Source organism: Schistocerca americana, chromosome 1, assembly GCF_021461395.2.
Source record: "Schistocerca americana isolate TAMUIC-IGC-003095 chromosome 1, iqSchAmer2.1, whole genome shotgun sequence".
Classification (NCBI taxonomy): Eukaryota; Metazoa; Arthropoda; class Insecta; order Orthoptera; family Acrididae; genus Schistocerca; species Schistocerca americana.
Window position 1 is genome coordinate 653,226,905 of NC_060119.1, and position 26,566 is coordinate 653,253,470.

General features: G+C 38.4%; 1 protein-coding gene across 1 annotated transcript in view; it reads left to right on the forward strand.

Annotated features, from left to right (window-relative positions):
• Positions 1-26,032, forward strand: part of LOC124608121 (sodium/calcium exchanger 1-like) — a 226,504-nt gene extending 200,472 nt beyond the window's left edge. The window contains exon 8 of the mRNA XM_047139961.1: positions 25,594-26,032. The gene's annotated coding sequence lies outside the window, so the exon portion shown is untranslated. The remainder of the gene's footprint in view (positions 1-25,593) is intronic.
• The last annotated feature ends 534 nt before the right edge of the window (positions 26,033-26,566 follow it).

The following is a 26,566-nucleotide window of genomic DNA, read 5'->3' on the forward strand; positions in this document are numbered from 1 at the left end:
ACGACCATCATTGGCACCAAGGCAGAAGCGACTCCCATCGCTGAAGACGACACGTCTCCATTCGTCCCTCCATTCACGCCTGTCGCGACACCACTGGAGGCGGGCTGCAGGGTGTTGGGGCGTGAGCGGAAGACGGCCTAACGGTGTGTGGGACCGTAGCCCAGCTTCATGGAGACGGTTGCGAATGGTACTCGCCGATACCCCAGAAGCAACAGTGTCCCTAATTTGCTGGGAAGTGGCGGTGCGGTCCCCTACGGCACTGCGTAGGATCCTACGGTCTTGGCGTGCATCCGTGCGTCGCTGCGGTCCTGTCCCAGGTCGACGGGCACGTGCACCTTCCGCCGACCACTGGCGACAACAGCGATGTACTGTGGAGACCTCACGCCCCACGTGTTGAGCAATTCGGCGGTACGTCCACCCGGCCTCCCGCATGCCCACTATACGCCCTCGCTCAAAGTCCGTCAACTGCACATACGGTTCACGTCCACGCTGTCGCGGCATGCTACCAGTGTTAAAGACTGCGATGGAGCTCCGTATGCCACGGCAAACTGGCTGACACCGACGGCGGCGGTGCACAAATGCTGCGCAGCTAGCGCCATTCGACGGCCAACACCGCGATTCCTGGTGTGTCCGCTGTGCCGTGCGTGTGATCATTGCTTGTACAGCCCTCTCGCAGTGTCCGGAGCAAGTATGATGGGTCTGACACACCGGTGTCAATGTGTTCTTTTTTCCATTTCCAGGAGTGTATTTCAACCACTCAGGACATATTCCACTGATAAACAATTGGTTACACAGGTAGCTTAATATGTTACTTAACTCAGAATCACATTTTAATTAACTTTGTTGATATTTCATAAAACCCACTAGATGTTTTTGATTTTAAACATTTTATGACAGACATTACTTCTGCTGGGGTAGTGAGGATCAAATTCATATTATGGAAGTTACTTGAAATTTCTTGTCTGAGCTTTTCCATAGCAGTTCTACTGGTCTCCTCCTTCACTATATCCCATATTGTCTTTATTTTGTTATCTGATATGACTTTCTTTTCCTTGTAATGAATTTGCTTTGATGTCTGTATTACAGTCTTTAATATTTTGCAGTATTTCTTGTAGTGTGCTATAGCATCAACATCACAACTGTTTTGGATTGACAGATACAGTTTTCTTTTTGTTTAAGTAATCCATTGAGTAATCCATGGCTTCTTTGTAGACTTTGCTCTAACCTTGTCTAGTTTTGGGGGAAAACAGTGTTCAAATAAGGTAAGCACATTATTACCAAAGTTTTATATTTTTCATTCATGCCATGAGCACTGTAAACATCACTCCAGTTAATGTCACTGAGGAGTGTCCTAAAATAATCAATTTTTGGCTTATTGATTACCCTTTTGAGCTCAGATTTAACAGATTTTATGTCCTGTTTAGTATTAACATTTAACAGAAGGAACTGCATGTCATGGTCTGAGAGGCCATTGACTATTGGTTTTGTAATATAATTTTGTTCATTGGACTTTTCTATAAAGGTATTATCAATGGCTGTTAGTGAGCAATTGGCTACCCTAGTGGGGAATGTTACAGTGGGAATTAAGTTGAACAATAGTGTTACTAACTCAAATAAGTTCTTACTGGGAGAGTCTTTAAGGAAATCTACATTGAAGTCACCATCAACCACTATTTCTTTGTTTCTGGTTGTTAAATGGGCCAGTACAGCTTCGGGGTATTATGAAGGATTTTTTTGTGAAATTCTACTTCTGTTACACATGCATCTATTGCTGTTCTAGGCAAAATTTATGAATGTCTATGTTCTTAAATTTATGACAGTTCCTGATGAATGTGGCAATTCTTCCTTTCTCCATTTCTGCTCCACAAAAGTGAGATGGTAATGTAAATCCTGTAACACTTAAAAGTTCTATACCAGTGGTCACATGATGTTCAGAGAGGCAGATTATGTCAGCTGAGTTTGAGGACTCTAATTCATCTATGCAGATAATTAATTCATTAATTTTATTTCTCAGTCATCGAATATTTTGATGTAATAAAGTTAGTTGACATTTCACATTGACTGAGTTAAAACTGGGTAGAGTTGAAATTTCTGCTGATTGTTGAATTCTGCTTGAATTATGTTTTTTGGTTTCTTTCTCAAACTGAAGGTTTGTTGCAATCCTAACATCTCTTAAAACTTGGTTTGTTTCTGTCCTCCCTATCCTAAAAAAAGGGTCTTTTCTGAAACCTATAACCACTGGTATTTTATCACTCATGACAGTGCCTCCCCCCTTTAACTTTCCTGCTATTTCCCAGCCAGTTTACCCTTCCCTTTTCTGCTGAGGTTAAGTCCATGCCTAGTATAATCCCACCTATTGAGAGAATCAACAGGAACCACACCAATGTGTGACCCTGCACCCAACAAAGCAGCCGTTCCAACTCCAAATTAACTCTCTTGACAGAAGAGTTCAAATGCGGTTGGTCATGGCACCCAAGAACAGATACAAATTCAACACTAGTATGCTTCAATGCTGATGCTATCTTTGCCAGGTCACACTCTATACTGTACCCAGGATCTCTGTTAATACTATTACCTGGTCCACCCACTGTAACCACAGTGTCTTCCTTAGTGAAATCTTTGCAAAGTGATCCTAAATCCTCTGTCACCTGCTCCAGACCACCACTAGGTTTAAAAAAATTGGTGACCTGGTGTTGTGATCCTAGTTCATCATGCAAAAGTTGGTCAACACCTCTTCCATGGGAACTACCTAACAATAACACTTTCTTTCTCTTTACTGATTTCCCTACATTCTTACTTTTCAATTTGCTGCTAAAAGTCTGTTGTGCCCTGTCTACACCTGCAACTGCTTGAGGCTCACCAGCTTCTAACTGAAGCAACAGGTCAAATCTATTTCCCATATTCACCACGAAGCTGTCAGACATAGTTCTCGGTCTGTTCCTCCTGTTGCCTGTTGCCACTTCCCACCTCTCTTTACCCTTCTCCCTCCTTAACTTGTCAAGATCTCCCCTCGCCTTGTCTAACTCTGCCTGAAGGGCGGCAATTTTCCCCTCCAATTCTAGAAACTTCCTATCTCTACTACATATCCTACAAAACCACTGATGAGTCTCATTTACTTCCCCTGTTCCCATGCCACTAGAGTCACCCACATGGAAAAAACTACAACACTCGTCACACCAAAGCCCTGACCTAACAATTCTACAGCAAGTCAAGCAATTTTCACTCATGTTAAATGTAATAATTTATTAAGAATAAGTCAGTTAAATTACAGATAAACACGAAAATATGATTCCACAAATTTGGCCTATTCGCATCTATATGTTAACAAAAACGACAGTGCAAACTTTCTGTAACAACATCTTAATCTTTAAGCTACTTTCTGGAAATGTGAGTTAGATAATGAAGAGGTACGCTACAGTTAAATTGCTGGAGAGAGCAAAAAACAATTAAACAAAATTCTGTAGATTTGCTGCACCAAAACGTAAACAGAAAATACAACTGTAACTCAACTGTACAATCTTTTCACGTTTTCTGCTATATTACGTAAAGAAAAATGAAACCTTTAATGGTACACTTAAAAAGTACACTAATACACCTATTTACCACATAATCAGTTTTTGTAATCTAAAATGACTTATCTTTACAAGAACACCAAAACTCGCACTAGTCATCTGGCTGCAGGGCTGCCAACTATGGGACATAGTTGATAACCAAACTGTTCCTACACAGTTTCTATTGGGCACAGATCTATGGACCTTGCTAGCCATGGCAAAAACCTCAACACCATGCAGGCAGTTCTTAGAGACATGTGTCATTTGTGGACACGTATTGTCCTGTTGAAAAATGGCACCACAATACTGTTGTGTGAGAGGTAACATATAATGCTGCAGCATTTTCAAGGCATACTGTTGTATCATGAGTTCCCTCATTCACTACCATCTGTTACCTGAAGTCATACCCAATGATTCTTCACACCATGACACCAAGAGTTACACCAATGTGTCTCTCCAAGACATTGGGAGAGAGGTACGAGAAGTACTACCATATTTGCCAACAATGGTCAGCTTGAGTAGTGCACAACCAATATTCATCATCATACACAGTGTGATGGCATTCATCAGCAGTCTATACTTTTGGGTCATGACACCACTTCAACTGCAGTCACTCGTATTGTGGTGTTAACGGCAGTCTATGTGTGGGATGGTAATTCCCTAGCCTGGCTGCTGCTAGTCTCTGATCCATGTGGAATGATACAGAAAGTGCAGAGATGAATGGTTCACAATGAGATTGTTGCACACTATGGTGATCCTCCTTTGTGATTGACAGACATAGTCAACAAATATGTTTGCCCTCACATTTCCATGCTCTCCAAAATCATACCACCTTCACATCCTAATGTGCCACAAAACTGGATATTGTGGAATGGTTCCCTGCTTGCTTAGCCTGTCAAGACCTTAAAGTCTCGCAGTTCAAGTGGTAAATCAAACACTGTACAAATACAGATGTTAAGTGGTAACTATTCAAGACACATGTTTTCACAGATACACAGAATTGTCACATAGATGTCTTGCACTTAATACCTGATCCCCAACTGACTATCCTGGGTGACATCTGATTATTTAAAGACTGTGTTTGAACAAATTGTTATTTTAGAGACTACACAATCATTTGGAAAGCTGCCTGAATTGTTAAAGAGGGACTCACATGATATAATGTGTATGCACAAGTCTTCAACATCTATATCTGATTAACCATTATTCACAGAGAGTCTTTCCTTTAAATGATTACAATTAAGCACAAGATGGGTGTTACCTTGAACATTGCTGAGTTTAAACAAAAGAAACTACATGACAAATCAAATCTTTCTTTTACTGACATCAGAGCCTGGTCCAAAATGCACAAGTAGACATTAACCTCGAAAGAAATTTTTGAGTCTATTTGAGTTGCCTTGTCTTCCTGTCCATAATCAAAAGTTTCCAGAGTTTTCTGGTGCTTTAGAGGTCTGTATGCTTCTATTTCTAATTTTGTAGCTATTTCTTTATCATTATTTACAGCTATATCAAATGTTTTGTCAGTTTGACAGCTGAGCAACAAGATTTTTAAAGCTGCTGAAGCATATAAAGTAACCTGCATATTCACATTAAAAAAATGAATAATTTTACTAACAAAGTTTACTTTTGTGAATGCATAATGCCATAAGTTTCTTATAACCAATATATGATTTACAGGAAAATAGTCACAGTTGAGGAAAATTAACTGATTTATTAACCTCTATATGAGACTCCATGTTCACTTTAAGTTGAGAAATACTTGTTACAATGAATCACAATGGCAATGTGATCCTTGAACAAATAATTACTTTTTTAACAGTGAATAAGATTAGGTCAGCCTTATCATATTCAGGAAATTTTCCTCCTCCTCCTAATCCTTCCTCCTACCCCCTGTCTCACCTTGAAGGACTTGCAGTGTTGAGGACTAAGACTAAAATTCTTTCATGGCCTTTCAGTTATGAGTTTTGTGTCACTTCCCTAATTTCTTAAGACAAATGTGTGGATGCTTCTTTTGAGTAGGAAACAGGGAAACAGCCAATTTCCTTCCCCATCCTTGCCAACTGTGACCTTGTGCTTCATCTCTACTGACTTTGTTCTTGTTGGGAAATTAAACCTTAATCTCCCTTTCTTCCTTCTTGTTTATTTTCCATATAATACTCTCACCATAGTCACATCCAGACATCTGCTACACAGATAAAAATCAGTATTGCAGTGTGTCCTCTACCTATATTATCTATGGATTTTTTCTCCCAGAAGTTATATGTCTCAGTCCTTCCTACATGTGATACGAGACCTATTCAGAAAGCCAAAAGTCATGGCAGGGAAACCACTGTGAAAATCAAAAACTTTTTATTTGCAACAGTTAGCTACACCTTCCAGCCACTTCTCAACATAGTCACCACTTCAACTTAGACATCAGTTGTAGCATTGTACCAACTTTCCAGTATCCTCGTCATAGAAGGCAGCTGCCTGTGCTTCTGCCAATTCTCTATACCGATTTACAGCTCCTTTTCTGTACCAAAACATTGTCTTCATAGCCTGCAGTTCATGTGAGCATAGAGGAAACTCTGTGGGAACCAATTATGGGTTGTATTGTTGGTAATCAAACACTTCCTATCTAAAATGCTGGAGGAGCATCTTCATTGCCCCTGCAGAGTGTCATCGAGTATCGTCAAGAAGATGCAACTACATCACAGTTGTGTTATGTTGGCTGCATGACATCAGGTGAAATCTCTCACCAGCCCCTCATACTATTTTCTAGGCATCTTTAGTGCTCACTGTATGCTCATAACTGAAAAGAATGATGTGATGTGATCAGTTGATGGGCTTACTAGAGACACTGTCTGACACACGTGCAAAACTTCAGCATATTTGGCCTAAACACACAATTCTTCCCACACTTCTCAGGAGTGTGCCATAAAAACTACACTCATAAAAATAACTTTTTGAGAAAATTGCACCTCAAGAGTCATAGATTTTTATACTTAATATTTGTTAATGAATTATTTTTTTATATTTTGAATTTGAAACACTAGAACCATGAAAATTTACAACAATGTTGCTTAAGATATATACCTTGTATAGTAAAATATTCATTAAAATGCACTGAAAGGTGTAACAACTTCTGTTCCGAACTGCAAATGCAAGCTGGTGTATCCTACTCAGTTCCTTTAAGTGTAAAATGTCATTTTAGAGAGTAAAAAATGCTCTGTTTGATGATGAGAGCTAATTTCTCTCAGTTGAATTGCTAAAAGGTATAATGGGGTATACTATCCAGTGCATGCATACTGAAAGAAGGAAGAAATGAAGTTTTACATCCAGTCAACAGCTAAGGTAATTAGAAATGAAGTTTTGTTTTTTGGAAGAGAAGGGAGTGTGTGTAGCCATTTTATTGACTCATCTCAATATTTCCTTAAATTGGTTGAGAAAACTGAAATTGGTGGCTGGTCAGGAAATTGAACCAGGTCCCTTAAATGCAAGTAAAGTCCATTTGCCACTATATCAGTCATGGTCAGTCATGCATAAGTATATGAGTGTGGTTGTACTTTATGCTCCCTTTGTCTTTCTTAAAGTACTCAGTAACAACACATCTATCACTTAATTTATATCACTGCATTAAATTTCAAATAAAAGCTAGATTGGTTCCTTCGTAAATTGTACCAGAATATTTTGTGCCACTTGGTACTGGGTCACCTTTATCTTGTCCTATCAATTTCAGTGCACTGAATTATTTACAAAGAAAAGGAAAAATTATTTTTTTTAATATTGCAAATTTTCTGACAACTGATGAAGATGATAAGTTACAAGTTGATGTTACTGTAGTTTGTAGAGAGGGCACTATACCTGGGGTATTGTATATTTTTAATATTTTTGAAGAAACATGTTAAAAACCAATGTTATATTGACTTTTAAATTGTTTTCTTGCACAAAAAACACTGGAATGCACTATTCTTTTTTTTTTTCATTTTTCTTGAGAGTTACAGGTGATGCCTCTTCTCTCCCCTCCCCCCCCCCCTCTTCCCCATAAGGGGCATATTTGGTGGGGAGAGTATCACAGAGAATGGCTGCTCTATTTGGATTCAAAATATGCTGTTTGCTGCTTATGTTGTTTTTAATACAAAGCATAATAAATTTTGTGAGGGAATCAGTGACTGGCAGCAATTAGCCTTATATCAAACAGGCATGAGAAAAGTTCTACACATTTCAGCAACTATAAAAATGGATTGTGCTGAGTAAGTCTTTAAAAGACAAAAACTTGTAGATTCTGAAAAGGAGTGCTGGTACAATATTATTACACGTTTTATAAATGTGATTCAGTTTTTGAGACCACAAATCATGGTGTTTCATGGAAAGAGTAGAAAATCAAATAACTGAAGCAATGGGAATTTCCTGAAATGCATTGTAACATTAGGAAAATTTGACTGAAGTATTGTTGAACACATAAGATGCACAATGAATGATACAAGTCTCTTGAATATGGATTAGAGACAATATTCAAAATAATTTTTGTACTTACAACCCAAATACAAAGTCACATTTTAAATTTATGCAAAATTAATAAATATGTTTCAGTTATGTCACTGTGCTCCCAATTATTCACATGTAAAACAAATGAGCATTATTATTAGATTCATTATTTTCAACCATGCACGCTGACTATGTGGGTGCACCAGGGCTTGAGCACCCAAATACATTATCTTGTGGGTACACCATACCCATAATTTTTAGTTTGGTAAAAACAAAATAAAATAGTTATTTCTCACTAGCCTGTATGAAAAATTAATGAACTATTAAAACATTGAGATGGAAATTAAAATTTCTAACCTCAAAAATATATCTGTTTGTTTCATATGTCTTTGTGCAAAGACAACCAAGCAACACGTTCCCCTACTGCTTATCTTTCTCTGATCAAGTCAACAGCACTCCCCAGAATAACAGTCGCACTTACATTTTTCCTTATAAGTGACACACTACAATATGCCCACTCCATTCATCAACAATTTTTAAATATCTGTTTGTCAATATTTGTCAATATTGAGCAACAATAAAGAATAATCGAAGATACAAGTAAGGCAACTGTTATAGACTACTGCCACAGTTTTTTTTTTTTTTTAATGTGCATGAATGGCCACAGAAGAACTGTCAGCTTTTGGGGGCACTCAGTACCAAGTTGCTCTACAGCATGATTCAAGGGACCTGAGAGCCATGTGTGCCACACAAGCTGTTTGGATCTTCTCATGTGATGCTAGTATTTGGAGATGGTGTAACAAAGCAAGCTGATACCCATTCCCATTTGTTTTGTTATTCGCCTCCTTAAATGATATTTTTTTTCACTTTCCTATCATTTGTGTTAGTCAGAGCTGTGCCTTACGATAAACCTGTCATTCTATAAATCCGAGTATAAGACCAGCTAAATTACATTAGTCAGCATAATTTCCTAATTAATTTGAACTACTTCAAGTAACTAGTTTTGCTAAAGCTCAGTTCAGTTAACTAACAGTAATTATTTCCTATTCCAGTCACATTGTTAATATGTAAACAGACATAACTGCTATGTTATTGATAAGGTTAGAAAAATAACCCAAAGAAATCCTTAAAGTACTGATGTAGCTAATGTCCAAAACATGATAGCAATGTCAATACTTAATTAGTTTCTGGAAATTAACACTTTTATGTATGGTACTGTTTATTTATATCTAAAAACAAGGATGATGTGACTTACCAAACGAAAGCGCTGGCAGGTCGATAGACACACAAACAAACACAAACATATACACAAAAAACAAGCTTTCGCAACAAACTGTTGCCTCATCAGGAAAGAGGGAAGAAGAGGGAAAGACGAAAGGATGTGGGTTTTAAGGGAGAGGGTGAGGAGTCATTCCAATCCCGGGAGTGGAAAGACTTACTTTAGGGGGAAAAAAGGACGGGTATACACTCGCACACACACACATATCCATCCATATGTGTGGATGGATATGTGTGTGTGTGCGAGTGTATACCCATCCTTTTTTCCCCCTAAGGTAAGTCTTTCCGCTCCCGGGATTGGAATGACTCCTTACCCTCTCCCTTAAAACCCACATCCTTTCGTCTTTCTCTCTCCTTCCCTCTTTCCTGATGAGGCAACAGTTTGTTGCGAAAGCTTGAATTTTGTGTGTACATTTGTGTTTGTTTGTGTGTCTATCGACTTGCCAGCACTTTCGTTTGGTAAGTCACATCATCCTTGTTTTTAGATATATTTTTCCCACGTGGAATGTTTCCCTCTATTATATTAGTACTGTTTATTTAGCTATTTTTACAGTTTTCATCATCAAGAAGGTTTATTTCAGTCAAAACTCTGATTGTGACATAAAGTTCACAGCAAAACCATTGTTCCTACACCGATCAATCAACAGGAGGTGTAAAATTCTAAATGTGAATTATCAAAATTACATATTTAACTATGTGAACTTTATTAGCGATTTTTGTAAAGCTTTATAAGCACTTGGCCTGAAGCCATTTTATAGTCAGTCTGTTCCAAAATTTCGAGAGTGGAACCCTTATCATTCAGAACCATAATAATGTGATGGAGCAACCATGTATTGTTGTGAATAAGAAGGCGGATAGTGAAATAGAACAGTTAATAATTATTACTGATTAACTTTAATATAAAAGTGCCACATGTATTGTTCATCTTAGCGAGACTGTTGATGGTTGATTAGGTTATACTGCCCAGTGACTATTATCATATAATTAGGAAGTGCAGATATGCATACCTGGCAAATGAGACTTAAGTAGGTAATTGAGACATGGGCTGGCCATAATTAATTCAGTGACAGGAGGTCTGACATTTATGGAATTAAAATATGTGAAACCAAATGTGTGTATGTCAACTACATTATTGGATGTAGATAGTGCTATAATGCTGTACCCACCCATATTTACAACCAATTTTTCATCATGATCGCTCCAACTGAGGAACTACTAGCTGATATCAGACCAGGTACGTCACAATAGGTAGTTGCTCTCTAACACATCCTCACATCTTGACACTCTTCTGAACTTAATGTCCATTAACCCTTCTGGCCTAAATCTCCATTAACATTTCCCCCCCCCCCCCCCCCCCTTGCACATACGCTTTTTCATATATTTATTTATTTACTTATTTTAATTTCCTTCCTACTTCTTAACTGCATTGTTCATTTCTTCTCCTGGTAAACTATTTTTACTTCTCACTCTGTCCTCACCATCTTTGAAATGAAGCTGGCAATGCTTACTAATGTACTATCTCTGACCTCCTAGTCTCTCTGACTTCTCACTCTTCAACTTTTTCTGCCCTTGTCCTCACTATAATTTGCCTCACTATAGTTTGCCTCCTGCAAGTACGTACCTGGCCAGTCATTCTGTCTCATTTTCTTTTTTTTTTTTTTCATTTTCTTGTCTGAATTTGCTGTTGGTATAATAAGGTATCCTGTTACTTAGTTTTTGAATACCAGTACCTTGGGATTTTCAGTTTGCTACCTGATCCTCTGGCATATATTATACAGTTCTGTGCCATAATCCACAGTTCCATTCTGAAACTTAGGTATTGTGATTGTGATTTAAACAGTTCATATTTAATCCACTCTTGTTATTAACCAACACCATTAATAAAAGTATTGCCATGTAAGTGTAAGAATCCCTATGTTCCTGAAGAGACTCAGTGAGATGTTCTAGATTATACTACATTAAATCTGCTTTGCATTCCAAAGATCTCTAGTGAGGAGATGCTTCAGTATCTTTTTAAATAAACAAAAACACGTAAAGTATATTTGCAAGAAAAGATATATGGTAATGTTGTTTAAACAGGTTCTATGTGAAATAGTCCCCATGGATATGGAATAAGTAAAAAGACTGAAACATATTATCATTTCTGATGTGATATCAAACTTGTCACAGACATGTAAATGTATACAGGATGTTCCAGGATGAATAGTCGGCATTCAAGGATATGGTAGGAATGATAATTCAAGGCAAAAACGTCTAATAAACATGGGCTCTAAAATGCATACCTTAAGAGCTATGACCACTTCTTCATCTTCAATACTGTGAAACAAATCTCTCCCACTGCTTTGCAAACATGCCTCACTCCATTGACCCTGGCTGGTGCTGGCTCATGGACGGCTGCTTCCATCCTGTGAGGAGATGCTCCCGTAGGTACCCTGTGGTGCTGATTACAGCTGGGAGGGTGGCCACAAGCTTCAGTTGGCCACTGTAGCGAAATTAGTGGTGCTTCATTTTGTGCTGTGATGGTGATCCTCTGCAACTCAGCCCCACACGTATTTACTGTGGTGACACATAGTGACTGCTATGTGTGGGATGTGACCTATTGCCATGGTCTCCCCTTGCAACTCAGCCCCACATGTACTTACTGTGGCAGCACGTGCTGATGCTGTGTATGGGACATGACCTGCTGCCCTCTGGCAGGAGGTGGACAGAAGTGTGGCACCAAGTCCCAAAAGGAACATAGTGCTGGTGGCATCTGGCCCAACCCAGTCCCAAACTCATGGCTGCTACTGGTGATTCCCAGTTCTTTCATCATCCAGTGTGGCCCTGACATTGTGGTAGTACTGCCCAACCCCGAAGTGTCTTTGCCTCAAAATTCAGACCTATTTAAAGGACTGTGGCTCATGTTTGCTAAAACCATTACAAGAGTCTTGCACTGATGCGGTGACATTGACCCATTTACTATGATTATTGATGCTGCACAGTGCAGTTTTCCACTGAGTTAAACCAGCTCATCTCACATTCCTGCAGCATACATGTTATTCTGCCCCACATGTTGCCACAATGTGGCTACCACTGCAATATTTCACAGTGGCTTTCTCGAAATTTCTTATTAATTTCACTAAAAACTGGATAGAGACACTACATTACCCCCCTCCATGAAGAAGACTCCTCAGATCTTGTTATGACCTGGTTCTCCATCATAACTACTTCTATGCTTAATCTACAGAATAGTTATATGCTGTTCAACTGGCTAGTCTTAAACCCTACACAATTACTACATTAGTGTATAAAAAGTCCATAAATTTATTTCTTGTCTCTTGCTCATACTGCTTAATCTCATAACATCTCTCAAGGGTCCCTTGCACTGCTCATTAACTCAATTTTTACAAAACATATTTTGCTGCTAGGCCTCTTGCCATGCTTACACACAAACCATTTCTCGCTCCCCGTTCCACACTTAAAAACAAAAATTGAGAGTCACCCTTGCTAATAAATTAGCCTTAACATGTCAACTTTATCAAAACATGGTCTGGCTCCATTAAAATATTATGCCTGGCATTTCATTGGCTGTCCAGTGGTTTTTTAATCCTTTGTTTTGGAACAATTTTGAGAACATCATCCTTGCAGCAACAGTTCTCCTTATGCTTCACAAGATAACACACTCCAAAAATTATCCTTAGTAGAAAATCACATACATCACTACCATTCACAATAATTTGACAAGTAGTCCCACTTACTCCTCCCACTGTACTCCTGCCCAAACAGAACAACTCCTTGGTGCCTGGTGCATTTTACCATGCTAATTACTACCTAATGTATTTTTATATGTTTTAACTGATTTATCTTCTTCAACAGATGCACCTCATGACAGCTCTACACCAGCAACAGCTATCTGCCACTGAAGGTTAACTGTGTGATGTCCAGTCAGAACATTTAATTTCAAGCTCACGTCATACCCTGCACAGACTTCATACTCACTGCATACATCAGGCTTCATCTGTGCTTTAAACAGTTTGGTGTGCATATCAGATGCAAGGCTGTGATCCAATACTTCCATTCACACTATATTTTGGACTTCTGGCATACAGTCTTCAATAGATTCAGCCCTGTTAACTTGATCACTCAATTCACTCATCTCCTTTTTTCTGTTCACTCTGCTTCCGAGGGAATATGTGTCCTTGTACCATTTCTGCCACCAACATGTGCAACATAACTATCAACCAATTCTTGTACATTCCCTGTAGTATCCTAAACAACAACACTGTCTGCAGTTTCATTCTGCAAAATGCAAAAATGACTGGCACATGCTCTTCCCTGTGCATCTGGCCCAGGCCCTCCAGCCTCCACAAGACACCTACTGTTGCCCGATGGAGCAGATACTACTGCCTTTTAATTACTCGTGTTGCCATCCCCACACTTAGTCACTTCATTATACCCCACACTCATTCCTGCTACCTCAGACTCTATAGCTCCACTGGACATCGGGACTGGTACTTTTACATTACTCTCCTTAACTTCAGTAACATCATTATTTTGTGTCCCACATAAATTGAATGGAACATGTATTTCATCACCATCAACAGTTAATTTGAGCTTCCCAGGGCCAACACTTTCAACTACATTAATTGTAGTCTGCTGTTCTGCGGGAATGAGTAACCTGTTCACAAACCTACTCCTCTCTTTCTCAGATTCCTCTTTCTCCCTCCTCTCTGCTTCCCCTCTTTCCATTATTTGCATAATCTACATATTGCTCACCTCCCAACATCTTCAACCAGCCATTCATTGTGTTCTCTCTACAACTTCTCTGTATAATCTGGATATTTGTGACAAGCTATTGCCTTCACCTGAGCATCAAGTGCTTCTAATCTCTTAGACTGTTTTGCACTGTGTGCTCACACCTTATCTACTTCATCTCTTAAAATTCTCAAAATCGTGCAGTTATTGGAAACCCTGTTCCCTGTGGTGCTGACCACAATATGTTTACTTATTGTGAATTATTCTAACATTGCCAAAAAGAAACACTTGAATGTATGACTACCCTAAATGCATAAATAATGAACCATATTCCTTGCTCTGCACAAAACAAACTCAAATTACAAGAACACTTAATCATAACACTATCATACTACACCTTACTACAGCTTAATTACCCTCACCTGAGTGACTGCTCATAATTACTACTAATGTTGAAACAATAACTAACCACAGCTTCACCTCCTGAATCAATACTCTTAGTTACCATCTAATATAGTACTAGACAATGAGCAATGCTTCTTGCTCATGACACCCTTATTGCCCATATCAACGAGGTGAAAGTTAATACTTATATTTATGCCTCCTCAAAAATACCATCATGTCATACACTAAACTTACCAGCAGAACTCAACCCCTGGTAAAAACCCACTGACTTGCCATGATCCTGACCTGTCACAAAATGCACTGATTTGCTATCACCTCGCTGGAGGGAGGGGTGAAAGGCATGGTGATGGGCTCAAAGATCCGCTGCTGACACCACTCTGTTGAATGTGGTTGCACTTGGTAGGGTGAGTGGAGGTAACAATGGGCCAGGAGGCTCAGTGGATACACTATTGACCAAAAGTAAGGCATTTATTCAACTTACTTTCATCACACATTGCATCATTAGCTCTACGAGGCAAACACATTTCACTCCATCAACCTTGGCCTTTATAGGCCACAGTCATGACACCAGCAGTGCTGCATGTTGTGCTGTGATGGCATTCCTATGGGAGGGGGAGAATGGCCTCTCCTTGCGACCCATCCTCAAATCAGTTTACACAGCTGCCAAAGGTGGCTGGTGTGCATGGGATACGACCTGCTGATCTCCAGCAGGAGTCAGATCGTCACTGGCCCAGGCAGCAGGTCAGCAGTGTTGTGGCACAGAGTCCCTCAAGGAACTCAGTGTTGGCAGTGGCTGGTCCAACTTGGTCTTGAACCCATGGCTGCTGCTGGTGATGCCTAGTCATTTCTCCATCCACCATAGCCCAGGTGCCATGGTGGTACTGCTGGATTCCAAAGTGCCTCTGCCTCAAAATTCAGACCTATTTATATTGCTCTGGTGCGTATTTGTTACACTAAAACCTGGCACCCAGTCACATAGCGCATAACTTGTCTTGTCCTGATGTGGTGACATTGACCTATTTGCTACGCGTATTACCTCCACACAATGAATTTTTCCTCTGCCTTTGGCTAGCTCATCTCACAGTCCTTAGGTGTAAATGTTATTCTGACCTGTATGTTGTCACACTGTGACCAGCAACCCACGGCTCTATTGCAGTACATCATGGTGGTTATCTCACCACTTCTTATTAATGTCACTAAAAACTGTGTGGCAACACTACAGAGTAGGGGCACTCTGCTGCAGTCACTTTTATTTGGAGTGCCACTATTAAGAAATTTGTACATAATTCAATTTGCTTATGACATACAAATGTCATCTGTTTGCAGGCAGCACTGTCTTGGACTGTTGGAAAATTTCGTGTCATTTACAGCATCAAAAGAATTCATACACTTTTCCATATGTATGTACTGTACCTATATTCATTGGCTTTTAGGTATTGGTCATTTATGCATTTTTGGATGAGGTTTCAAGCTAGTGAAGTGAAGCATCATAGAATTTTAGTGTTTGTCACCTTGATCTCATTTTTTTATTTTCAATTAGTTATACTGCTTTTAAGCTTCTTCTGTCGTAGATTGTTCTAATTTTCCTGACTGGTTTCTTATCACATTGTTATTCCACAAAATATTCGCCTGTCTGTATGAACTTCTACAGATTTTTTGTGGGATTTAGGACAATCAGTAAATTCTTGGGGAAGGATGTATCTTTCACAACAGTAGTGCAGAATATTGTTTCTCTCACTGGAAACTTTAAGGATATTTGTTATCCCTCTTAGTTGTTCTTAATATCTAACTTTCGTGCTTCAAGAGGATATAATACACTAAAATAGTAAAGGAAGATGTTTAGAAAATTTTTGTTAATAATTTCAACATATTTCTCAATAAAAATATTTTTTCCCAATTTTCCCTAGATGGCATGAAGTTAAGGACTCTAATAATGACTTTTTCAGGAAACTTGGTTGCAACTTTTTGCTTGCTTATGTGAAGTAAATTGTACCTCATTGTCATTACATTCTTATTGTGAAAGTGTAGTTCGCATCTGAGACGAGTATTTGATAAATGACAGAATTTGTATCTCCTTTTGATCTTGTTACACAATGCATTTTGGGGGTCAGATGAATGTTTTTGTCACAGCTTTCCTAGCATAGCTGCTGCTGCTTTTTTTTCTTCTTTTAAATAATTTCTCACAAACCATTATCATATTTAATGAACTGAGTCTGTGAATATCTAGTTGTGCTATTAGTTTCTTTATTTCAGAATGAGTGATAAAACCATTTGAAACAAGCATCTACATCTACCTCTACATGAGTACTCTGCAAATCACATTTAAGTGCCTGGCAGAGGGTTCATCGAACCACCTTCACAATTCTCTATTATCCCAATCTCTTATAGCGCACGAAAAGAACGAACACCTATATCTTTACATACGAGCTCTGATTTCCCTTATTTTATCATGGTGATCATTTCAGTGTCAACAAAATATTTTTGCATTCGGAGGAGAAAGTTGATGATTGGAATTTTGTGAGAAGATTCTGTCAAACAAAAAATACCTTTCTTTCAATGATGTCCAGCCCAAATCCTGCATCATTTAAGTGACACTCTATCCCATATTTCTTGATAATACAAAATGTGCTGCACTTCTTTGTACTTTTTCAATGTACTCCATCAGTCCTATCTGGTAAGGATCCCACACTGCACAACAGTAATCTAAAAGAGGCAGACAAGCATAGTGTAGGCGGTCTCTTAGTAGATCTATTAAATTTTCTAAGTATCCTGCCACTAAAAGGCTGTCTTTGGTTAGCCTTCCCCACAACATTTTCTACATGTTCCTTCCAATTTAAGTTGTTCGTAATTGTAAGTCCTAGGTATTTAGTTGAATTTACAGCCTTTAGATTTGACTGATTTGTCATGTAACTGAAGTTTAATGAATTCCTTTTAGCACTCATGTGGATGACCTCACACTTTTCGTTATTTAGGGTCAACTGCCAATTTTCGCACCATTCAGATATAGCACAGCTGCTATGTGTGAGTCTCTGGAGAAGAAGGGTCCAATTCATGGTGAAGTTTTTGTGCACTTCTGCCTTTGCAGACAGCCGATATAAAGCACTGATCAGATATATAGTACCCAGCATTGCACAAGGAAATGGAATTTCATCACACACACACACACACACACACACACACACACACACACACACACACACACACAGATCTTGTCAGCACACAACCAGTGTATTGGGGGAGCTTGCTTCCTTGGCTCTCTGGATCCCTTTCAGTTACCCATCACAAAAACCTAAACACATAGTAGTATTTCGTTCTGGTTGCTGCCAGCCTAAGATCTTGGAGAATATTATATGCAGTAGCACAATATTAGACATTTTTATGAAGTTCTGATATACTGATGGAAGATAGGACTAGCAACTTCAGTTACCAAAATCTTTATCTCCCTTCAATACCCATCAAAATTGTGATAATGATCATTTCTTTGTAGTGGTTAGTTTCAATCAATCATGTCCATTTTCAAACCATGGCCTACAAAAGATTTTATGATGTTAACAAAGGCAAAATTACAATGTACCCCTACGATATTACATACAAGCTGACCATTACAAAAACCATCACAAAAATTTTACATCTCTACAGCACATGAAATGTGAATTCTTTCCAATTGAATGCAGCACCCTAGTTGCCTTGTATGCTTGGAAGAGGTTGCTAGCAATAATATGCAACAGTCTCACACACAACTGAAACATCACATTCACTTTTAGTCAGCTGTAACAAACTGTTATTACAACTGTTATGATTAATTACTATCACTTACACTTTATCTACATACACAATTGTGGCACATCACACATGATAGCAGTGCCACAAAACAACATGCCCAAAAATAAATATCTGTTATTTATGACTGTCATAATAAGTTACAACTGAAAAATTTATCTACAATGAGGTACTGTCTGAAAGAAGATGCATAAATATTCAGTCAGATTTTGATAAGATTTCAAAGTGGTGCAAAGATTGGCAACCTGTTCTCAATGTTCAGAAATGTAAAGTTTTGCACTTCCTGAAATGAAAAAACAGAGTATCCTATAACTATAATATCAATGAGTCACTGCTGGAATCAGCTGACTCATACAAATATTTGGGCGTAGCACTTTGTAGGGACATGAAATGCAGTGATCACATAGACTCAGTCGTGGGTCAAGCAGGTGGCAAAATTCAGTTTATTGATAGAATACTGGGGAACTGCAATCACTCTACAAAGGAGATTGCTTACAAATCACTTGTGCGACAAGTTCTAGAATACTGCACAAGTGTGTGAGCCCCATACGAAACAGTACTAACAGGGGATATTGGACATATACAAAGAAGGATAGCATGAATGATCACAAGAATGTTTAATCCATGGGAGAATGTCACAGCAGTAATGAAGGTACTGAACTGGAAGACTCCTGATGACAAATGTAAACTATCCTGTGAAAGTCTATTAATGAAGTTTCAAGAACCAACTTTAAATGATGACTCTAGGAATACACTACAATTCCTATGTATGGTTCACATAGGGATTGTGAGGATAATAATTACTGCACACACAGACACACTCAGGCAATAATTCCTCCAGCACTCCACATGTGAATGGAACAGGAAGAAACCCTAACAACTGGTACAATGTGACATACCCTCTGCCATGCACCTCACGTGGTTTTCAAGGCACAAATTTATTACATCCCAACATACTGATAGAGGGTAGGAACAGCAACTTGGGTCATTAAAATGTTGATTTTCCTTCAATATCTCTCACAGTTGCAATAATAGTCATTCCTTTGCAGTGACTTGTTTCAAACAATCACTTCCATTTTATCCTGTCCATTTTCAAACCATGGCCTACAAAATATTTTATGATGTTAATAAATGCACAATAACAAATGTAGCCACATGATATTACGTACAACCTGAACACTACTCAAAGAATTAAAAAGATCTTATGTCTGTGCAATATGTGTTTTTACAAACCTTAGACATTAAGTGTAATCATGCACATGCACATAACCAAATATCCATTAATTCCCACCACTAAGCATTACACTGATACTACATGGCAAACATTGTATGAGAATACAACATAAATTTCTTTGAGTCAAATACAGCAAACTGAAGTGCTGTGCCATCCTAGTCACCTCATAATGTTGAAATAGGTTACTAGCAGTGATATGCAACTGCCTCGCACATAACTAAAACATCAGATGCAGGTTTAGTTAGTTGTAGCAAACCTTCATTACAGTTGTTACAATTAATTACAATCATTTACTCTGCATTATAATAGAACTAAAGTTGGTAGTCTATTCTTCATTTTTACATTAGATTAATACTTTTTTCCTTATCATAACTGGTAGTCATGGTCATCTATCTACCAGTGCATGAATGAAATGTGCTGCAGGCAGGACATTTCCAAACATCAAGGTTTCACTAATTGGATGGTAAATATGAGGAATTTGTCTGTTCAGGTGATAAATGGTTTTTAGAAAGTTTTAACATTTTATGATGTGAGCTGAATATAGCACATGATAAGAGTTAAAGATAGTAATTTAATGTACAAATAATGTAGGGACTACCATTCATGATAAGGAAAAAGGTAGTAATCTAATATACTAAATAATGAGTGGACTACTGGTCAGCCAACCAATTGCCACACATATGAAACGTGCCGTAAGTAAGATGTTGGAAGTGCCAGGTACTTAGGTAACTACGCAGGAAATGAATTGTGCTTGAAGGGCATAGAATACACGTTAAAACAGGGCATATAATAGAATGCCTGTCATTACCAATGTCAGCTTGATTGTTATAATAAATATTTCTTGATGTATGAAAAACTACACAGCACCAAAGCATAATTATAGCCACTTGGTATAAGTATGAATCACTGGTCTTCAAATCAGTTAATATGTGGAAATAATGGGCCATGGGCAGGATATAGAGGTCTGTCAGTTTTAACAGTTAGTGCTTGATGATTACTTTAATAAAAACTATGAAGAAAAAATTACAAAGAAAAAAATTTTAATTTTCAACTTGTTACATCAGTCATGACTGCCAGTTGCATAGTTCTGGGCATGCCTTGTTATGGTTCTATTTTATTTCTATTATAAAGTACATAATCTCATGGCTGCATGTGTTTAAGAAATGCAAATGAAGGAAATGAAGTTGCATCAATCACGTGACAATCGATTGCCTGCAATCGAGAGAACAGACGATAGCCAGAGATAGCTGCACATCGACGCCATGTGACGTGTGGTGGCGCCCCCTACGATCTCTATATAAGCGGCGGCCCCAGCTCCTAGCAGCCAGTCGTCGACTCACCTCGGAAGATGTTCTCCGCAGTTGAGAACGAAACGTCAGGGAGAAGAAGTTCTACAGATCGACCACGGCAACTTAGCCCGGAAGAGTTTACTGATGAAGGAAATGAAGGTTGATACTGTTAAGAATGGTTTGTTATTGCTGACTAAAAGTGCATGTCATGTTCCAATTGCATGTGAGGCTGTCAGATATCACTGTTAGTGAGCTCTACTGAGGTCATGATGTGACTGGATTAGCACAGCACTTCAGCACTGTGTTCAAGTGGAAAGAATTAACACTGTATGTTCATACAAGGTTTATCAGTACGGCATCAGTATAGAGGTGGGGATTAGTCATCATGATGCCATCATAGTGACTATGGATATGAAAGGTAATAAATCATTCAAGATGGCTAGGAGAGCATTTCTGCTAGAAAGAGCAGATAAAGTAGTTGTTAGCATCTCACTTAGACAATGAACTGCAATCATTTAGATCCAGAATGATGACCATAGAGGAATTATAGGCAAACTTTAAGCAGATTGTAAATTATGCTCTGGACAAGTATGTGCCCAGTAAGTAGATAAAGGGGACTTGTATGTGAATAACTGTCAAAAAGTCGATTTTTTCATTTTTGTCTTAAAAAATTCTCTGTAGTTTCCTGAATGAGAAAAAGTTTACTTCCACGAAAATGGACCACAGAAAGTACCAAAATTAGAGAAATTTAAAAGTAGCTGCACGCACCATGACATCCCCACGGCACACAGTCTTCTCTGTCAAAAATAAAGTTTTGCTCTCATTCGTTTCATTTTCATGACTTTTTAGTCACTTAAATTGACTAAGCTGCAAAAGCTTCACAGTTGCTTATCTTTTGTTTATACAGAGAGTTTGGTCATTGTTTGCTGTTGTTTTGGTGAAAATATTTTGTTTACAGTGAGGTTATTGTGCGCATGAGTTTCTTATTGTCTGCATGAGTTTTTATTCCACTTGAAAGCAATAGGAACAATTAAGAAGTTCAGTGTTAAACAATGTAAATTTTATGGAAATTAGTTCACCAAATGGATTAACTCTGCTAATACTGAAATATAACTTGATACATACAACACTCAAATCAGCTTCAGCTACTCCAAGTGCCTCGAAGCTAAAACAGAAATATTTGGACAATGGTCTTGACAGTATTAATGCTGATAATATAGAGATGCCAGCTATTGATTCAGGTTGTGTTATTGTTGAACTCTCTGCTCTATCTGAACTAATAAATAAAGCTTTGCAGTGTAAGGAATGTGGCAAAAGTGGTGTGAAGGAAGTTGAGGAGATACATGCTAGAAGATGTGCATAAAAATTAAGATTTGTTTGCAATTTTTGTGATTTAAGTGAATGTGGTTATACTTGTGGTGTAACTAAACAGAGAGTGCATAACAAATATTAAACTTGCTTATGCTATGAGGAGTATAGGCAAAGGGTACAGAAGTGCACAAATTTTCTGCACTCTTCTAGGCTTACCTCCCCATACAAGGTTTGACAGGTACAATAAAATTATTCTACAAACTTCAGGAGAATTAAAAAATGATAGTAGAAAAATGCTATTCAGAAAAGTGTACACATGAATGGCAGCAATAAATGTGTCTGCAGCCCTGGATGCATCCTGTCAACAAAGAGGCCATATTTCCCTAAACAGTACAGTGACAGCTACCTCCTTGTACAATGGTAAAGTCATTGATGGGGAATGTATTACGAAGTATTGTCATGGCAGTACTAGTGGAACTGAAAATCATAAATGTTTCATTAATTTTAGTGGGTATAATGGAGGGATGGAATCTGAAGGTGTTGTGAAGATATTTCACAGGTCAATGTAGAAATATGGTGTGATGTATACCCTAGGAGATGGAGACCCAAAAGGGTACCAAAAAGTTTGTGAATCCAAACCTTATGCTGACACAAAAATTGAAAAAGTTGAATGTGTTGGACATTTTCAGAAAAGATTTTAGATGCAAGACTGAGGAACTTCAAGAGGAATTTGAAGAGAAAGAAATTAGCTGCTAGTATTTTATGGACAAGCCATATGAAAAAATAAAAATGACCATGAGGGAATGAAAAAGGCAGTATGGGCAACCTTCTTTCATAAATCCTCCACAGATGACAACCCATGTGATGCACTCTGCCCACCTGGCAGTGATTCATGGTGTGGCTACCAGAGGGCTGTTACTCAATAGGAGACTTACAACCATAAATATTCTTTGCCATTTGCTATAATGGATGTTATAAAACCTATATATAGGGATCTCAGTGACACATTAGAGAAATGTTTACATGGTAGGACTCAAAATCCAAATGAAAGTTTCAGTAGTTGTACATGGTAACAGATACCAAAAACCGTTCTAGTAGGACTAAACACTTTGAAATTAGGTGTGCTAGATGCTGTTTCAGTGATGGTGCAGTGTCAAGGCTTAATGTTGTGGAATTGGTGGGAGTACCTGGTGGACTACTTATGCATAGAGCTGTAATAGCCATCAAGCGAAGGAGACTCTTTAAAGCAGAAAAGTCAGTGCTGAAAGCCACCAAGGAGCCAAGAATAAGAGGTGTGAAAAAGAGAAGGGAGGAAGAACAATACAGGGAACAAGATGAATATGGACCTGGGATGCATTAGTGCCATGCAAGTTTAATAGAAAAAGCAAGTTTAAACTTTAACTTGAATTTCCTGAAAGTTAAATTATTTCATGTTCTGGTACACTTTGGATAAAAACTATTACAGACAGAGAGCTGATTTAAAACGTGCTTACCTAAAAAGTAGATGATGCTTGTGACTTAACTTAGAAAATAAAATGCTTTTTTGAAGAAATATCCTGAATTCATTTCCAAAATTTTTGATAATCATACTCAAAAATGTTTTGTACCACAATTTATGAGAGCACCATATTTTCAATAGTCTGCTTGAAAGATAACAGTGTAAAGAACTTACAGAAAAAAATAAACGTTCTACTTTGTTTGTGTCTTGAGGAATGTGTACCTATGATGTACATAAATAATTAGCATGGTTTATTTCACTTGCAACAAAAATATACAATTAAAAAAGAGTGAGAGCTAAAGGTGTGGTTCATACATGAAAGATGGTAAGCATTATATGGACTTTCAGTTCTTTGGGTTACATAGTTTAGAAATCTGACAAATTTTTCATGGCTTCTTCTGGTATTCACATACCAGTCCCCTTAAGGACAGAAAAGAGCCATCATGGTTCAATAGTGAAATGCAGAAAATGTTGAGGAAGCAAAGGCTGCTGCATTCTTGGTTCAAAACAGGACATGAAAATGACGGCAGGCAAAGATCAGTAGCGACTCATGCATCTGCGAAATGATCTATGCCTGAAGCACTGAATAGCTGCCTTGGCTAAAGATCTGATGGAAAACCCAAAAAAATTGATCCTGTGTAAAATCTCTAAGTGGGTCTAAGGCTTCTGTCCAGTCGCTCATTGACCAGTCTGGTTTGACAGCAGAAGATAGTAAAAGGAAGACCGAAGTTTTAAATTCCACCTTTAAGAAATCATTCTTGCAGGAGAATTGTACAAATGTACTATTATTTGGCTCTCACACAGAGTTCCATATGAATGACCTAGTAATAAGCATCTCTGGCATAGAGAAACAAATAAGTCACCAGGTCCAAATGGAATCCCAATTCTGTTTTACACAGAGTCTTCTGCATCATTGGCCCCTTACTTAGTTACTCAACCAGTGCAAAGTACCAAGTGAATGGAAAAAAAATACAGGTGACTCCTGCATTTAAGATGGGTAAAAGAATGGACCCACAAAATTACAGACCAATATCCTCAACATCAGTTTGCTGTAGAATTCTGGAGCATATTCTAAGTTTGAATATAATAAATTTCCTAGAGAGCAATAAGCTCATGTCCAGGAATCAGCATAGCTTTAGAAAGCAACACTCATGCAAAACCTAGCTTGCTCTTTTCTCATATGATATGCTGCAAAGTATAGATGAAGGGCAACAGGCAGCTTCCACATTTCTAGATTTCTGAAAAACATTCGACTCAGTACCCCACTGCAGACTGTTAACGAAGATACATGCACATGGAATAGGCTCCCAGATATGAGACTGGCTCAAAAACTTCTTAAGGAATAGAACCAAGTCCTAGCCAGTGAGTGTTCATGAGGTGTTCCTGGGGTAACACCAGGAGTGCACCGGAGAAGTGTGAGACAGCCACTGCTATTTTCCTAATTTCTACATACATAAATGACCTGGCAGACAGCAGGGTATGCAACAGTCTGCAGATGTTTGCTGATGATGTTGTAGTGTACAAGAAGAAGGTGTCAAAGGTAAGTGACTGCAGGTTGACACAAGATGACCCAGACAAAATTTCTAGTTGGTAATGATGAATGGCAGCTGGCTTTTTTTTAAAAAAAAAAAAAAAAAAAAAAGCAGGGGGGGGGGGGGGGGGGGGAAGTTAATTTGATTTGGATGAGTAGGAATACAAACAAACCTGTGTTATGTTCAGTTAATATTAGTAGTGTCCTGATTGACACAGTCGCATTGTTTATGTTCAGTTACAATATTAGTAGTGTCCTGATTGACACAGTCGCATTGTTTAAATATCTGGTAGGGATGGCGAACGGTTGACTTCGGTTTATTGGAAGAATTTTAGGAAAGCGTGGTTTGTCTGCAAAGGAGATTGCATATAGGATGCTAGTGAGACCTATTCTTGAGTACTACTTGATTTTTTGGGATCCGCATCAGGTGAGATTGAAAGAAGATATTGAAGCAATTCAGAGGCGAGCTGCTAAATTTGTTACCACTAGGTTTGATCAGCATGCAAATGTTACAGGTTCGCTCTGGGAGCTCAGATGGGAATTCCTGGAGGAAAGAAGAGATTCATTTTGTAGAACACTACTGGAAAGTTTAGAGAACCAGCATTTGAAGTTGACTGTGGAGCAATCCTACTGCCGCCCACATACATTTCATGCAGGGACCATGAAGACAAAACACAAGAAATTAAAGCTTATGTGGAGGCATATAGACAGTCATTTTTTCCTTGCTCTATTTGTGAGTGGAACAGGAAAGTAAATGACTAGTTGTAGTAAGGGGTACGCTCTGCCACATACTTTAAGGTGGCTTGCAGAATATATATGTAGATTTTTTTAGATGTAGATATCTATGTAATGGTTAATGGTGCAGTATAAAGCATATTTGGTTACTCATATGTACATTGGTGGAAACTGTATGTATTGCAAAGGTGTAAAATTTTTGTAATGCTTTATGTAATGATCAGCTTGTACAAGGTCCGGCAGAAAAACCTCCCCTTTAAGGAATGCTAATAAAAACAAAAACAAATAAGGTAGAACAATTTTATTTATACTAAATAAAAGTACATATTATGCCATTTTAGAAAATACTCTTATGGTCTTACTTTTTAAATAAAACATCCCTTAAATAGCTTCCTGCACTGTCGACACACTGTTTGAGTCTTTCCCTGAAGTTATTCATTACTCTTTGAGTCATTTCAGGTAGAATAGCTTCAACCTCTTGTGTAATTGGTTCTTTCAGGGCTCGTAAAGATTGTGGACGTTGTTCATAAACTTTTGCTTTTAAATAGCCCCAAAGAAAGAAATCACAGGGCGTTAAGTCTGGCGATCGTGGGGGCCAGCCAATGTCTCCACGCAACGAGATCACATGTCCAGGAAACATTTCCTTCACCAATGCCAGTGACTGCCGCGCTGTGTGGGCAGTAGCACCATCTTGCTGGAACCACACGTTCTCTATTTCACCAAAAAGCTCCCTTAGTTGCGGTTGGAGAAATT